Genomic DNA, 16,750 nt, shown 5'->3' on the forward strand with positions numbered 1-16,750 from the left:
CTGAGCAATAAACCTCTTAAGAAGCTTGAACAAAACTCGTGTCTGTGCTCATTTCTTCCCATGGCTATGTATTCCTGAGCGAGGGGCAACTGAGAGCACCAGGCCAAAAATGCTGAACATTTCTGGATTATATGACAAATAATGGCTGCATGCTTTTGATGATTTTTTTTCTCCCTCATTACCTTGAGCAACAATGAAAACAATAGGAAAACAAAGCCAAAAGCCAGATGTTTTCGGAAATGTAAAAATCCCAGCCAGGACATGTCCTTAAAAAAAGGAAGTACTGTCACCTTAATTATACGCTACAAATAATATTAGGCATAATAATAGGGCTTAATATTTTAGATTTCACTTTAGAGCCATCTTTTATGGAGAATGCCGTATTAATCAGATTGTTTTGTGTACAATGTTCCTTTGCATCCACTGATGGGAATTCCTTGATGCAGTGTAAAATGTCTTTAAAAATATGCACAGAAATTGTGAGAAAACTTAGAAGGAAAAAAAAAACACACTAAAGGTATATCTGGAACTCATTTCTAAAAAGTTGAGTTTAAATATAAATAAATAAATAATTGAATGTTTTGTACAACTGAGAACATCCCTAAATATCACCAGGGACGTTTAGACAGAATTAGCTCATTTTAGGGGCAATTTTGTCCCAACACAGGATATCCTAAAAGTTTTTTTTTTTTTTTTTTTTCAACATTTTATAAAGAGAACGTAACTATTACTGGAAATTAAGTCAAAATAACAAAACTTTTTTTAAAGGTTGACTTTAGGAAGAAAAACTTTAAAGTTGCAAAGAACATAATAAAATGGTAACCCAAATTTAGCACAATGACTTTTCCATCTGGTACACAGCAAAGCTGGATGTCTACAGGAAGCTTCTCTTTGTTCTCCTGCAGAATTGTCTGGAAAAGTGCAGTGATGTAGAAAATGGCACTTAATGAATTTACTGAATCAAAACGTTGTCCACAAAAAGCACCCAGGCATTTTAATACATGCTATGACGAGTCGGCTGCCTCCCCCCTAATTATCATTGTCACCCTGTCCCTTAATCGCCATTCCTTCGCCAGGCCCTGGCAGGAGTTGGTGCTTGAGAAAGGAGGGGCGCTGTAAGAGCCAGGGCTGGCGGCGTAGCGGCTAGTCCCTTCAAGCGCTGCGGCCAGCGAGATGGATGCAGCCGATGGAAGAAGCCGCCGCCCCTCGCACCCCGGACCGAAGAGGGGAACGCGTGCGGCAACTGGACTCCACCCCTTACCTGGACCCTTCTTTCCTGAACACTACCTGCCTTTCACATACCCCGCAGCACGACGAGGACACCAGATTCCCTGTTTATTTTGGACACTTTTCCCCTTTGGACACTTTTATTCCCTGTTTTTGGTTAATTTTCTGTTAATAAAAGCCTCTCCGTGGCCTGACACAACACCCACTGTGTCTGTTGTTTGCTCCTCCTGCCACAATGCCAACAGCCAATAAGATTCCACATAGATAAACATTTCCAAAGTAAATCATATTTTAAAAATAATTAAATTCACTCACTTCATAGTAAAGATTAGACGGTTCTTGGACGTCATCGCTCACAGTCTCAAGCTCATCAGGCAGTCATTGTAACAGGTGGCATCTCCTTACCAAAGAGTCTGTCTCCCCATATGCAAAATCACGCATCACCTCATCAGATAAATGTTAAAACTCTCATTCAATCAAAAACATCAATTTGATTAAAACCACTTTATTCTGTTACTAACAAACATTACTACACTATATAATGCTTAAAGAATCACTAGTTAATGTACTTTCAATCAGAAACATAACTTTGTCTGACATTTTCATATATGTGTGATGAGCCTTACATAATACTACATAACCCTATAAAGCCTACTGTATCATATTTTACATGCAAAATTTTGTTTCTGCAGACATGAGGTAAAACATGATCTCATATCAAGGGTGTCAAAACCACAAGAACCTAAAGTATTTGCTCAGAAAAGTATCACCTCCAACTGTTCACAAGGGAACCCATTTCTGCAATAGGATAAAAAAAAAGTGTAATTGTGACTTTTTGCACACAATCCTGACTTTCTCACAATTCTGAGTTTACATCTCACGATTCTGTTTTTTTCTGCCACAGAATAAAAAATAAAAGGCAATTGCAACCTTTTCTCTTCATAATTCTCACTTTTTTTCTCATAATTGTGAGATATAAACATGATGACAAAGTGGTGAGCAAGTTCAAACATAGGTCAGAGGAGCAACAAGAGACTTCCCCTCTTTATCTTGGGCTTGTAGATAAAAAACTAACTATTCTTACCTAGAAGTCAACATTCTGCAGTTCCCAGGGCCCTGCTGGTTACTTTCTCTTTTTAACTAAATACCATAACCAGACCATTAACACTACATTATTATTATTATTAATATTCTCAGCTTTATTAAAATTCCAGTCACTTCTTATTTTACTAAAATATGTTATTCCTTATACAATAAACCTCTTTGGTATTTTCTCATCTGGCTAGATCTTTCTGCATCTAAGTATCAGGATTTTGCGATACTATTATAAAGATCCCATTGATTTACTTTTACAAACTATTTTATCTTACTTTGCCACTATCACATATGCCAGGCTTCAGAGAGTTAAGGACTTATCAGGATCAAAGAACTGCTATGTGATAAGTAGCCAAGCAGTAAACAACTTGCGAGATGGTGTGAAAGATAACCTTCTTTGTTTTCTGTGGGGTGTAAGACCTAGAGCCCTAGAGACTGCAAATTGTCTTTTAAATGATAAAGGTCCTGTTAACATCTGACATTAACACCTGTATTAGGTTGAATTTTTGACTGGTAGACCTCATGGAGCATCTTTGGTCTGTTTTTATCATCATGCACAGACGTGAAAAAAGCTCATTTCCATGTGGGGTGCAGCCTGTGGTGTAATCCCCTTTGTTCCCTGTGGAGCATTAAGGGCAGATAGATAAAAATCTATTTGATCTTGTCATTCAAGTAAAAAAGAATCAAGTGTAGTATCTGTTATTTAAAGCATGCAGTAATTAAACATACAGCTAACTGCCTGTTGAAGACGTTAAAAAAACTTGACAAAAGGAGATTGTTTTCTTATTTATTGTATTGTTTAAAAACAACCTGATTTATCATTCCTGCATAAACTTCTTTTTCACATTCTTTTTAAAATAAATTATTATTTTTCCTTCGAGAATGCATTAAATTGATCAAAAAGTGACAGTAAAGATATTTATATTGTTACAAAAAAAATCAATTTCAAATGTTCTATTCAAAGAATCCTGAAAAATATATCACTGTTGTTTACATTGATAATAATGATAATATTTTAAAACATATAAGAAAACAGCTATTTTAAATGGTAATAACATTTCATAATACTTCAGTTTTGATTGTATAGTTTAAACCAATACATGATGAGCACTAAAAAAAAAAAAAAAATTAATAAAAAAAATAACTCCACACTTTTAAGCAGTAGTGTACACTCCAGAACCATAAAATAAAAGATCCTGTCAATGTGGAACCAGCAAGTCTGATTTAACTTGTTACTCCTCCATGGACTTTTGTATGAGTTACGAAAGCCCCATCCGGCACAGCCAACTTTAAGCAGTTAACTCAAGATAAATGGGCCAGAAGATGGCACATTCCAGCTATCACATGAAGAATCATGACTTAAGACGAATGCGGTAGATTGCCCTCCCAAGTCTTAGAACTAAAAAACAGACTCCGTTTCGAGACCCTTTGACCTCTTCCTTAAACACCAGACTCAAATCCTCTTCAAACCACTTTCTAAATGGCACAGAGACTGCCTTTACAAAACAAAATACGTTAGATCATTCCAAAATGAAATATCACTCTGTTGCATAATTCAGTATTATATCTGTAACCACCATGTTTGCCTATTATGAATCCTAACCTGTCTAGTCTCACTTCTTTTCCAAAGAGTTTCATATAGGTTTTCATTTCCGATATGGAATATTATATTTATTCAGAGTGTAATCACAATCACAAAATCAACATATGTATAAGTAAGTTCATAAGTTCATGTCATTGATAAAAGTCATAACACAAAGCCATGCAGAATTTTGGAAATACCCCACCTGGTGGTTGAGAAAATAATGTATATAGGATGCATGCAGACAACTGATTTTATTTATTTTTTTAACATTGATTTGTTTTTATGATAAAAAAACATGCTTGCCAAGAAATAATCAGAAAATGCAAAACCCTCTCACACAATAAATCTTTAAAAGCCAAATGCCGCAAAAGGGAATCCCCATTCAAAGGTTACAATAAACAAATTCCCTAAAAAAACAATACCTCAATATTTTTCATAGCCTCACTGAAAACTCAATGCAAGGGTTAAATTAATGATTGAGGTCAGTGATTTTGTCAAAATTCCCTAAGAATACAATTATTAACTTACTTTGACCTGTTTCGCTTACAGTGGCACATCAGTAAAAAAAATATATATATTAAAATGATCATCATTTATTTTTTTATTTAGAATGACTTGTGGGGGTTGGGGGGCTTTGGGCCACATATTTTAATATTGCTTTCGCTATTACCTGTTTTGTCGATAACTTATCTCTTCACATGTCTTGGTCCATGTATATTAAAATATTTCTTATTTCAAGAACCAGAAAATGCGGTTTACAGGTTTCATAGAAAGGGAATGATGTGTGCCAAACGAGGCGCTGTAGAAATAGAATACTTTCTTTAATGGTTGCGGATGAAATATCTCAACACAAGAGCCAATACAAATGCAATGACGTGATATAAAATGCCATCATGTTTTAAAGAAGAGTGGCTTGATTAAGTGGTGGAAATAGCGGATGATGGGCACAGAATGGTAACAAAACTGTTACAAAATGGTACAAAACAATGCAAAAGCAGTGTCATCAGCTAGTTCTGAGAACGCAGAGAGAATTTAAGGAATTTTAGACCAATGGCTTTATTAACTGTAACTCTGAATATGTGGTCTACCGCCTACAATGCCCATGTGGGTGTTTCATATGTGGGAAGAACTAAAAGAAAACTAAAAGAGCGGTTTTATGAACACAAATACGCAATTAGAGTCAATAACGAAGATTACCCCATGGGCTAAAACACTATAAAGAAATACACCATAGTGACCCTTCATCTTTGAGAATTCAGGGCATTGAAATTATTAAAAAATCAATACGTGGAGGTGAAATTTTAAAAATCAGTTATTGCAACGTGAAACCTTTTGGATATGGATTTTCAAAGCAATGGATTATCCAGGATTAAATGAGGAGATAGATTATAGACCTTTTCTGTGGTTTTTGTAATATTTGTTCTTTCTTGTAACTTTACATATATTGATATATGTATATGTGTATGCGATATGTATACATGAAGGTGGAAGCATGAAATATGCATGCTACCTGTTCCTTGTGTTTTTTGCTTGCATTGTTACCAAAAGCTTTATTGCTGAGAATCATGTGAGAGGTACCCTGTAATATATGCATGAATGTATGTGCATGCTATTTGTTGCTTCTTTATTTATTGTTGTGACCAGCAGCTTCATTGTTTGAGAACCATGTGAGAGGCGTGCCCTAGCAATGTATGCATGAATATATATGCATGCTATCTGTTGCCTGTGTTTCTGTTATTTATTGTGGGGAATAGCTTTAGTGCTGAGAACGGTGTAGAGGCGTGTCAAGTAATTACCTGTAGACATTCAATACTGATTGTCAGCACCTGTGTGTTTGCTTCTGCCTGTGTGTCTTTGTCATTATAAGATCAGTTTTTTATTTGCTTCACTATGCCCTGAAGAAGGCCCCATGCCCCTACGCGTGGGCATTTTAAAGTTGTCCATTTAGGACATGTCATTTTTGCAATAAAGACATTTTAATTACGGAGTGCCTCGGCTATCAGTTACAAAAAAAAATAACATTAAATAAAATAAAACAAAGAACTGATTAATGACTTTGTCACAAAACAAACTTAAAAAAAACTAAACACGCCAATCATCCATAAAAAAAACAATACATTTGGTAAGCTTTCATTCAAACCTTAAAGCAAGTTTATGTTTTAAAACATTGTTGATAAAAGTTGATTTATTTCACTAATTCCGTTCAAAAAGTGAAACTTGTATATTATATTCATTCATTACACACAGACTGATATATTTCAAATGTTTATTTCTTTTAAATTTGATGATTATAACTGACAACCAAGGAAAAACCCAAATTCAGTATCTCAGAAAATTAGAATATTGTGAAAATGTTCAATATTGAAGACACCTGGTGCCACACTCTAATCAGTTAATTAACTCAAAACACCTGCAAAGTCCTTTAAATGGTCTCTCAGTCTAGTTCTGTAGGCTACACAATCATGGGGAAGACTGCTGACTTGACAGTTGTCCAAAAGACAACTATTGACTATAGATTTCTAAAAATCCTTTCTTTGTATTGGTCTTAAGTAATATTCTAATGTTCTGACATACTGAATATGGGATTTTCCTTAGTTGTCAGTTAAAATCATCAAAATAAACATTTGAAATATATCAGTCTGTGTGTAATGAATGAATATAATATACAAGTTTCACTTTTTGAAAAGGAATTAGTGAAATAAATCAACTTTTTGATGATATTCTAATTATATGACTGTGTGTGTGTGTGGGTGTGAGGATCAGTTTGGAGTTGTGGAATATATGTAATATCCCTATTTCTTAAAAACACAGCAACAACCATATCTGTCAACATGATTCTTTAGTAATATGTTTTGTCCTTATATTTACTAGGAATTTAATTGAAATTGAATCTTTGTAGAAATAAGAAAAGTGAAATCATATAGATCTATGAGCCATGTGAACTCTTAAAACTTAAAGAACCATTTAATAAATTAATAAATTCTAAAGTTTTAATACATATTGAATATTAGGTTTTAACAGTCGAGATATTTTCTACCGCGGAATAAAAATCATTATTAAAAATGTATCTCCGTCAGCTGAGGCTATTTTTAATGATTGGACTTGTTTGAGCATATATACCTAGCTCAATATGTCTAGTTTAGTTATATTTTTGTGACAATGTTTTTGTCAGCATCTTTCATATTAACCAGGGTAAAATGCAAATCTTTGTTGAAATAAGAAACTTTTAAAGAACCTGATTAATACAAAATATACTTAAGATCAGTCAGAATATTTCTACCATAGGACTGAAGTAGTAAGGAACACAGTTTATTTAAAATTTAAAGCAATATCGCACTAATAAAATATTTAAATAAACGTAGCACCTTCAAAAGGTTTACTTTTGAAAAAGTGAACTGACTCACTTAACATCTGGTCTGTATCTCCTCCCTCACCCCTCCCGTCTCTCTGTGAGGGTCTGAAGCATTCTGACCCTCCGTTTCACAATGGACAAAGCAAGAGTCTGTGAGCTTTTGCTTATGATTTCACTTAAACTATATGCACTTTTGGATCACTCATCCCTGTTTGGACATCATTGTGTACAGATCTACCTTTTAGCGCTCTGAAAAATGTAAGGCTTTTATTTTTCTTTCATATTTATTGTAACCTAAAACTATAGTAAATATTTTGCTGTGTTTAAGAGCCATGTTTATTTTTATATTGTTATATATAGTAACATATTTTATGAAAACATTATTATTTTTATTAATGTGGTCAAAACATTACAAAAAGTTTTATAGACACCCCTCAGTCTGCTTGTGTGTGTGTGTGACTTCATAAAGTATATCTTGGGTCATAAAATGATTATATTTAGTCATTAACTATGTTTTTGTCCGGTTGAGAATTACAAGGAAATAAAAACATATTTGGGTGGTGTAATATTATAATAATATGTTTTAAGATAACCTATGCTATTTAAATCACTAAAATACCCTAAACCGGCTATAATAAGCAATAATTCACCACACTGCATAGGATGTATGATACAACAACAAAACCAAGTGCATAGTTTCACCTAATTAATAATTAATTTGTTTAGTTATATAATTTATAATTTGAATAAGAGCACAACACCAATAAACTTGGGGTATTTTATTCATTACATCATAGTTCAGATTTTTTCAGGAAATGGGCAGACTAATAAATATCAACATAGTAGCGAACAAGAAATGATAAAAAATTGCAAAACAAATTAATAATTAATTTTTAATAATTGTATTTGTTAAAAAACAGAGGTGCATTGTAAATAACACAATTTTAGTAAATATCAATGACTGGGAGACCTGTATGTTTTATTGAAAATCTATTGTGTACATTTAAAAAACAGCCATGGATAAATTTTACCCTGTGGTGGTTCTAGTGTTATTGATGCATATGAGTAGCTACGAGGATCTAACTATGTATAAAGCATTATAAATAAAATTTTCAAAAGCAAATTCTTAAAGTATTACAAAGTTGCCATTGTTTGAGGAAAATATACACGCGGGTTCTGTGGTGGCTTCTGTCATTCTCAGAGTCTTGAGGTTTTGATGCCAGAAGATTTATTTATTTGATTTTATTATCAAAGACAATGAAGCCGTGAGACCCTGCAGGGAATCTCTGTGTCTGGACACTCTTTTATACAGTTTTTCCTTTAAGGCGTGTTCCATACATTTCCTACATCCTGTCATTCTTTACCTTCTTTGGGGGGGGCTATGCCTCCAGTCTGCTTCCTGCAAGCAGACAAGGGGCCCCAATTTATATTACGTTAAAAGGGAGAGGCCCCATCATATTTTTTGTCTCATGTCAAAACAGGATGTGCAGCTTTATCATAAACCATATGTCTGCACATTCCATTCTCATCCAGGCTTCTGTACACACAGTCAAATATACGATTATAATAGTAAAATACCTTGATACATAAATGGCTATATTCACAATGATTGAACTTGATTAATTCATATTTTGATTAATAAAAATCTTCTACAGTTCTTTTTAAATTTGGTGCAGGGGTTTTGATTATAAATGCATATAAATGTAATACAAGATATTTATTGGTTAAAACAATAATTCATATGAATTTACTTAAAGGTGCTGTAAGATTTTGACTCTACTAAAGCATAAAAATGCCATAATATGTTTGCAGATATTTAAGAAACATGTTAAGTTAACATACTTGTTTATCTAAAAAAAAACAATACTACAGTCAGTTATTCTCCTTTGAAAATGTGCGTTCCGGGCCGGAATGTCGATCTTTGTTTTGGTTTGTGAAACCCGGCCACTGCCAGCTTACCCAATTGTATTTCAGCATCCTGGGTTGCCAGTTGGCAGAAAACACAGCGTATTTCATTTCATTCATCGTCAAGTGTGCTCGTTTCTGCTTGTGTCGTCAATCTGGCAACCTGCGTGTGCGTCAAGTATGAGGAGGAGGGGCCGGGTGAAAAAAACCCTCTCCAATATTTTGAATTTGGACTGCAATACCTAGTCCAACCACTCACTGTCAATCCTACATACAGCACCTTTAACTGAATTTAAATTTACTAAAGTTACATCCAAAGTAAACTGCTGCTTTTATTTAAATCGTCCGCAGTGATGCTGAGGCTGTTACCCAGATGCTCATTTGGGCCCATATTTGATATTATACGTGTTATTATGCCCTATATTTGTCACTGCGATTGTGCTATAAAAGGCCATGTCTTATCTTATGCCATGTCTACTCTGCACGCCATGCTGCACTGCAACACCTGTAACTGCAACCGGGCACATGAAAGCAAATGTGCCGATCGTTTGTCCTTCATCGTGTCACGCCTCGTCCAGTGTAGAAAGTATCACTGATTATAATAATTTCTATTTTCTTTGGATGCATCGTGAGGGTATTATTACTGATGATGCTCAGGATCTATGAATGATCCTGATGGCGATACAAAGAAGCCCACACTTCAATAATCTTTTGGAAACAGGATTTTTTTAACCACACGGACAGCACTTTTATTTTTTGTGAATTCAATTCATGTTTATGAAGGTCTTAGATTTATTTGTGGATCTCATTCTATTTGTCAATATGTTTAATTTACATATATATTTCACATTTATTTGGGGATCATAATCTATTTATTTGGAATAATGCAACAATTCTACCCCCATAAATGTGCATCATTTAGTTACATCAAGGGTCAAATCAACTATAAATAGCACATTAATGTTAAAAGTTATTGATGCAAAATCAAATCCAAGCCAGACGGTCAAGGTAGAGACCTGCGTAACCCAGCGCAACCGAGTGCGGCACGGGACAATATTTGATGGGTGAATGCGGATGTGGGCGGCAAGATATTGTGCGGGTTGTGGGAAAATAAAATTATTTGTGGGACTCCCGCAAAGTGGAAATATCTAACAAAATTAAATAACTAGAAACAAATAAACCTTTATTTATAATAAAATAAAATAAAATAAAAACGATTTACAGGCGCATGGTCAGAAGCTAACTCTCGCGTGGTTCATAGGCGCGGAACAGCCAAGCCTACCACACAGAGGCAAAATGCCTGCACCGCATGACTCAGGTGAATCGCTTAGTGCTACAGATATTAGTAAGTTATTAAAGAAAGGAACATGCAAAACTACAAAACCAAACAAAGGAAAATCTGATATTTGGAAATGTTGCTCAGTAGTATGCGACAGTGATGAAAAGCACCTTCCTTTTGCGAGCTGTGACAAATGCAGCAAAATACTCACATACAGCAGTATTAGGCCCTAGGCCATTTTTTTCTTTGAACTAGGGCTGTCAACGAATATTCTAAATTTGAATATATATTCGAATAGTTGTAAAAAAAAAAAAAAAAAGAATTTCGAAGGTGAAAATTCATATTCGAATAAAAAAAAAACCGGTAAATATACCATGTGTGGCACACACAATAAACTTGGCTGTGCGTAAAGGGCTCGGGGTCAGAGCCATTGAAATCCCCGTTAGTAGGCTGAAAGTGGCGGCCTCACATTTCAGCAAATCTTCCGGCGACAGCTACCTCCTTCAGCAGAAACAACAACTTTTGAGATTGAAAACTGAGAAGCTGATTAACGACTTTCGGACGCGATGAAACAGCACATATGAAATGATCTGCCGTGCATCGGAGCAGCAAGCAGCTGTGTCTGCTGTCATCTTTGAGAAAAAACTGTCAAGAATGGAGCTGACCACAAGCGAATGGTCCCTAATGGAAAAGGTGAGCATAGTGTATGAAATATGTACCGTAATCAATCAGTGGTGGAGGAAGTACTCAGTAGCCTACTTAAGTAAAAGTACATATAACCAGAGACATATTTACTTTAGTAGCCTAAAAGTAGAAGTACCACAATGAAAACCCTACTTAAGTAAAAAGTACCCGATTTTAAATGTAGGCTACTTTAAGTATTAAAATCAAAAGTACTTGCATTACAATTTATTCTCTTAGTGTCCATATTCTAATAATTAGGGTAACAACTGAAACTGAAATCGGGACACACCCCCTGTTTGAAGTTATCATTATAAAAGCATTTCTTTAAAGTTAATTTCGTTTTGTATTAAATATATCTATATCGAAATGTCTACTTTTAAACAGAAGCAATTCAAAACGAAAGAACACAGACTGCTCTCTGCTTATGCAGGCTAATCCGTATGAAATGTGCATTTCTCTCAGGCGCGTTCATTACTGCGAAAATCGCGAGTCAGCATAGCCAACTTCATCTTTGCAGCCACTGACACAGAAAAACACTTGTTTATTAATAAACAGTTAACATGTCTCCTTGCTATATTTTACATATTCATAATCATTACTTTTTTTGCCAGTTATTTGTGACAGCTTTTAGGTGCTTTATTGGTAGCGGCACTGAAAATTGGCATTGTTACATTCCACCACTGACCGTAATAGGCTGGACAAATGCAAAACTGTCCTAATATATTTTTTAAATACGGTAGGTAGAATGATGACCCTAATTTACTTTGACAAAATGCGCAACCAGATGTTCGAATAGTTCGAATATTCGTGTTTTTTTTTTAGAGGGAATATTCGAACGTCATTTTTGAGCAATTTTGACAGCCCTACTTTGAACATGAAATGAATCCAGGTTTATTATTATTATATAATTTATTAGGCTATACTATAGCCTAATTATTATAGGTATATATATATTTTTAATTTACATTTCTTACTTTTTCTTTTACTGTATTTCTATGTTCTAAATTCCTTGTTCGTGTTCATCCATGTAATTAAACGTAAATAAAAGAAACATTTGTTTATTTTCCGTTTCTTTTTTTAATTTATATTCAACAGGGGAGCAAGTGAAAAAATAACAGAGTAGCAAGCAGAATATGCAATGTATTTAAAAAAAAAACTACTTATACGTTTACCCACGGGATTTTGCGGGCGGGAGCGGGACGAAACTTGATTGTTTGCGGGCGGGAGCGGGACAAAATAACATATATTTTTGCGGGGGCAGGACAAAATCTTGCGGGAGCGGGTTGGAGCGGGACAAATCCGTCCCGCACAGGTCTCTAGGTCAAGGTGCATTAATATGTAAATCTTTTCAAAAGAATATAGAGAACAGAAACTACAAATCATAACTTGGAAACAAAACTCTTAATAATAATAACCATCTTAAAATATAGAAAATACAAATCAAATGTTAGTACATTTTTAATAACAATCCATTTATTACGGATTGCACCCATCTAGTATTAATACAAACCAAACATAAACAATTATTCTGTCTGAATCAAAAAGGTATATAAATTATGCCAATCAAAAGTATCTAAATCAGATAAAATTAAATTGAATAAAAACCTGTATCCAGTATCCGACATAAACAAAAACTTGTAAAAGTTCTAAGTCTGAGTCTATCAGTTTTCAATTAAAGCCAAAGAAAGAGGAAGTGAAAGTTTGAAAGATTGAAATAAAAATACCTCATGACCATCAAAAAGAGAGCCATGGGAACGGAGCAAGGCCGGTGGAGTAATTGAAAATGAGCGACACCTGCACCACTCACCGGTCTCGAGTCCCACGGAGGAGCTCCGGAAGGATAAGAGGAGGAGTAAAGACAGTGAAGAACGAGAGAGGACCAGGCCTGGATTTTAATTTGTGTTTATTTTATTATTAAAGTTTTATTTAAATGTTTGCCGGTTCCCACTTCCTTCTTCCCGACTTACGAAGTGTTACATTGGTGCAGAAACCCATGGCTCTCGGCCCCGCCCCACTCGTCAAAATATCCATCTGTTAAGATTTTACTTGTTTTTCTACGATTTGACCAATCAGTATCCGTTTTACCTATTAATGATGTTTTTAGTGACCTCTATTAGAGTATAATTGAAGCTGACTTCTACTGATGAAACTAAACTACACAATAAATTGCATTTCTGACTAGGTCTTCATTCACCAAACCTGGTCCTTGGGTTTTAACTGTAAATTCCCTGACAATATATTCTGTGTAGTGTATTCAAGGTGTCTGTGTTTGATATCTGTCCTTTGACAACATTTCATTTTCATAACATTTATATTAAAAAGTACCTGAAAGTTGCGATGCACTTAAAAATAACTTCTTGCTTTGTTATGCATATTTTTGAAGTAAAGACAGACTTTATTTCAAAGAGAATAAAACCAAGAAGTTCTCTGCAGAGAAAAATCTCCTGAATATTTTTCTGCCTTTCCTTTTATACAGTGTTTCCTTTAAGGCGTGTTCTATAAAGTTCATAGAGTTTTCCCTATGCATACAATTTGATTCCTCCCTAGAGAGAAGGGGCCCCCAAGAATTGTTATGGTAAAGAAAGGAGCCCCACTTGTATTTTTCCAGATGTTTCTTAACTGAGGTTCTGTATATTTCAGCAATGCAGGTTTTTTTTTTTTTTTTTTTTTTTTTTACACACAGGTTTATGATTATAATGAAAGAATATATGTTACGCATATTTTTGTGTATGCATACTTCAGTGTCGTCTGCTGCTGATCTGAAGAATCACAGGGGTTTTGTTTCCAGAAAATAGACTTTATTTCAAAGAGAATAAAGCCAAGAAGTTCTCTGCGGAGAAAAATCTCCTGAATGTTTTTCTGCCTTTCCTTTTATACAGTTTTTTTCTTTAAGGCGTGTTCTATACAGTTCATGGAGTTTTCCTTATGCATACAAATTGATTCCTCCCTAGAGAGAAGGGGCCCCAAGACTTGTAATGGTAAAGAAAGAAGCTCCACTTGTATTTTTCCAGATGTTTCTTAACTGAGGGTCTGTATATTTCAGCTATGCAGGGTTTTTTTTTTTTACACACAGGTTTATATGATTATAATGGAAGAATAACTGGATATATAAATGGCTAGATTAACCTTGATTAATTCATATTTTGATTAATAAAAATCTTCGACAATACCTCCATTCTCCACGTCTTGTAGTGGCCACAGCACTGAGTAAGCGATTTATTGTGGAACAGAGGAGCCATACAGCAAGTCGGTTGGGAAGAATGCTGAACCCGAGATCCAAATTCATCCATGATGTACCACACAGGCACCTTTTCTTCTGCAGACTGCAACATCGTCATTATCAACAAACCAAATACAGCAGCAACATATCTCAGAACGCACACTAGAATAGTAAACTCAAAGATGAAAAGACTCATACCACCTAAGACGTAGAGGAGTTTCTTCATCAGAACAGATTTGGAGAAATGTAGCATTACATCACTTGCTCAGCAATGAGAGTCCAAACAGCTGATAAAAACATCACAATAATCCACAAGACTCCTGTGTGTGTGTGTGTGTTTGTAAGAAACAAGACCATTGTTACAGCATTTTAACTGGAAACTATCACTTTTGGCTGATATAGCAGTACATAATCCATAATAACACTTCCTCCAGGGAAAAAAGTCCACCCCCTTCTGTCCTCTCACATCAAAATCCACTGATATATTTGTTGAGAAATGTTTTGGACTGTTTTCACTTGTAATACGTGCATATTTCTGTCCTAGTGTGGATGAGATTACTTTTTCACTTGAGAAAGCAATATTATGGATAAAAGACTCTTTATTTTAGACAGAAGCAATGGTTTGAAGTCAGAAATGCCTTGATGAATCTGTTCATTACAAACATACAGCTTTTCACTTCACAAGACATTCATTGATTGGTGTGTGGAGAGATTCTAAGAAATCCACGTGGTGAAAGGGATTCTGAGAAGTCCACGTATTCAAAATGTGTTTTATTCATAATGATAAGTTTCATTTAAATGTTAAAAAATATTCCATGATAATGACATGTCTCATATAAAAATAAGTTTAATTTATATATTCAAGATGTCTTTTGGTAAACTTTGTGGTATATATCACATGTAATTTCAAAGTATTTCTAACTGCGTAGTCAGCTGAGTCTGTTTTGCATTAGGAGTTGAACTGCACGTATTGTTCTTTTGTGCCAATATTTCTAAGAACTATCAGTTAGTATGATATTTTGGATCTGAAAAGAGTTAGAGGCCCAAAATCGAGACACAGACTAGACTATTTTTAATGGTCATGATGTGTTATTAATTATAGTCCTTCTATGTTGAAGATGACGACTTATGTCTGGAACAATAGTATATAAGAAAGCAAAATATTGACTTTCTGAGACTCTCTGGTCTCTCTATCTTTTCAGCTCTCACTTCCTCTTCTTTGGCTTCACTCAAAAACTCTTAGACTCAGACTTAGAACTCTTACAGGTTTTATTCAAATTCAGATACTTTGATACTTTGGTACTTTTGATTCAAACTGAATAATTGTTTATGTTTTAATTACAATTTTATTAATGTTTTGATTAATACTAGATGGGTTCAATCCATCATAAATGGATTGTTATTAAAAATGAACTAACATTTGATTTGCATTTCTATATTCGAAGGTTGTTATTATTATCAAGAGTTTTATTTCCAAGTTATGATTTGTGGTTTCTGTTCTTTATATTCGTTTGAATAAATTTACATATTATTGCACCTTGACCGTCTGACTTGGATTCGATTTTGCATCATTGATGGACTGGAGTTGTGTGGATTACTGGTGGATTATAGTGATGCTTTTATCAGATGTTTGGACTCTCATTCTGACGGCACCCATTCACTGCAGAGGATCCATTGGTGAGCAAGTGATGTAATGCTAAAATTCTCCATGTGTTCTGATGAAGAAACAAACTCATTTAAATCTTGGGTGGCCTGACAGTGAGTAAATTTTCAACAAATATTAATTTAATATTTGTTAATATTAACTATTCCTTAAAAGACAAACCTGATTTCAAAAAAGTTGGGACACTTTACAAATCTTATAAACTTATATTTTATTCACAATAGAATATAGATAACATATCAAATGTTGAAAGTGAGACATTTTAAAATGTCATGCCAAATATTGGCTCATTTTGGATTTCATGAGAGCTACACATTCCAAAAAAGTTGGGACAGGTAGCAATAAGAGGCCGGAAAAGTTAAATGTACATATAAGGAACAGCTGGAGGACCAATTTGCAACATATTAGGTCAACTGGCAACATGATTGGGTATAAAAGAGCCTCTCAGAGTGGCAGTGTCTCTCAATTCCCCCAATGCTGCGGCAAAAAATAGTGGAGCAATATATCAGAAAGGAGTTTCTCAGAGAAAAATTGCAAAGAGTTTGAAGTTATCATCATCTACAGTGCATAATATCATCCAAAGATTCAGAGAATCTGGATCAATCTCTGTGCGTAAGGGTCAAGGCCGGAAAACCATACTGAATGCCCGTGATCTTCGGGCCCTTAGACGGCACTGCATCACATACAGGAATGCTACTGTAATGGAAATCACAACATGGACTCAAGAATACTTCCAGAAA

At 34.6% G+C, this 16,750-nt stretch overlaps 1 pseudogene; it reads right to left on the minus strand.

The window, feature by feature from the left end:
- LOC109112026 overlaps positions 1 to 16,750 on the minus strand; it is a 39,883-nt pseudogene that overhangs the window by 17,994 nt on the left and 5,139 nt on the right.

This window comes from Cyprinus carpio, chromosome B4 (genome assembly GCF_018340385.1).
Source record: "Cyprinus carpio isolate SPL01 chromosome B4, ASM1834038v1, whole genome shotgun sequence".
Taxonomy (NCBI): Eukaryota; Metazoa; Chordata; class Actinopteri; order Cypriniformes; family Cyprinidae; genus Cyprinus; species Cyprinus carpio.